Source organism: Zea mays, chromosome 4 (assembly GCF_902167145.1).
Source record: "Zea mays cultivar B73 chromosome 4, Zm-B73-REFERENCE-NAM-5.0, whole genome shotgun sequence".
NCBI classification, from domain to species: Eukaryota; Viridiplantae; Streptophyta; class Magnoliopsida; order Poales; family Poaceae; genus Zea; species Zea mays.
This window is the reverse complement of record NC_050099.1, coordinates 150192624-150194199: the sequence shown is the minus strand read 5'-3', so window position 1 is coordinate 150194199 and position 1576 is coordinate 150192624.

Here is a 1576-nt window from a genome sequence, read left to right as displayed (position 1 = left end):
AGGAGTAGGACTACGAAGGAGGAACAACAGGACGACGATGTCCAGTAGTAGACGGCGCAGCAGGACGATGATGACCAGCAATAGGATGACAGCGACGCTCAGTAGGACGCCTCAGGTTCGAGGAACATCTACCTGCGAGGTCATGCAAGTCTCCCTCAGCGTCCCATACTTCGAGACAGGCGGCCGCTGATTCGATCGGATTGGGAGAGGCATGTAACTTTATGTTCTCCATGCTTGTTCATTTTATGTGTTCAAAATCATAATATAAACTAATACTTTTTATTTATCACTTGGACAGGTCTTGGATGGTTGTGGAGAATGTTGGGGTCATCGTCACAACCCCTATGGCATCCTCGGCCTGCTGTGCAGGGAACACCTCCCTGGACTGGTTGAGTACGTCGGAGTGACGGGCCTAGCCTACACCTTCGACCACTACGTCATCGCCCCCGATGCAGTAGACCGGTGTCACACCCGGGTTTCGGGGGCACCAAGACCCGGGCATGAATAATCACCAGGTGTGCTGGGACCAAGTCTCACACATATGAAGAATCATGGTACAGAAACAAATGTCACATCTTTACTATATAATAGGAGTTCTGTACAAAATAAATAAAAAATTACATGGTGACAGCAAGAGTGAAGCTGAGCCTTGCTTTTAAAGTTGGTCAAAATTTTATTAGCAATTACTAAGTATAAGTAAATACCAACCCAATTAAGTAATAGTTTGAAATTTGATAACAACACCTGCGATGCAATGCATATGAAAAATTGAATTTAGTTCCATAAATTAATCATGTGAGGGTCCGAGCTGCTCATGACCGTGAGCACAGCTAGTATACTAGTTTTACACCCTACAGAGGTTGTGCATATTTGCCCACAAGTCATGTTACCCATCTGCCAAGGGAAGGCCACTCCCATACACCTCTACCAAGGAGGCGAGGCAGGGTAACACTACGAGGCCTTTACAAAGTTCCACTAGCTTCAGAAAACCCACTACAGTTTCTAGGAAGCTCCAATGCAAGGACCCCTCGCATGACTGCCATCGCAGCAAAATCAACCCAAGGGCCTCCCTACACTGACCACTCCCTACTGCCCTTGCCCCTTTCGGGTAAGGTAGTCCTCCACTAGGTTTCCTAATTAGTCAGCCAAGTGCGTCCCATACCACCCTTGCGGTAGCACTGTTTTCCCGGGTGGTCGCTTCATGTTCCAATTAACATAATGATCTTATCATGAACAGTAAATAATAAACTAATAATAAAAGTATGATCATGAATAATGTGTATCTCTATACCCAAAACCACATAAAGCAATAACAGGTACTACCCAAAAATTCAGTGGTAAACAAGGTATAAAGATAGTCAAACTAGGGTAACCTATTGGGTCCCATCAAAATTAACCTATGCAGATCATTATGATTAATAAAAACATTATTGGGTAAAAAAAGTGATCAAGGGCACAACTTGCCTGGGGCTTGAGATTCCAGGAACCAACTTGCTCTTCAGATGACTCGTGACCTCCCGCTAGTCATTGCAATACAAACAAACATGGTATAGGCAAAATTAACATCACACTAAAC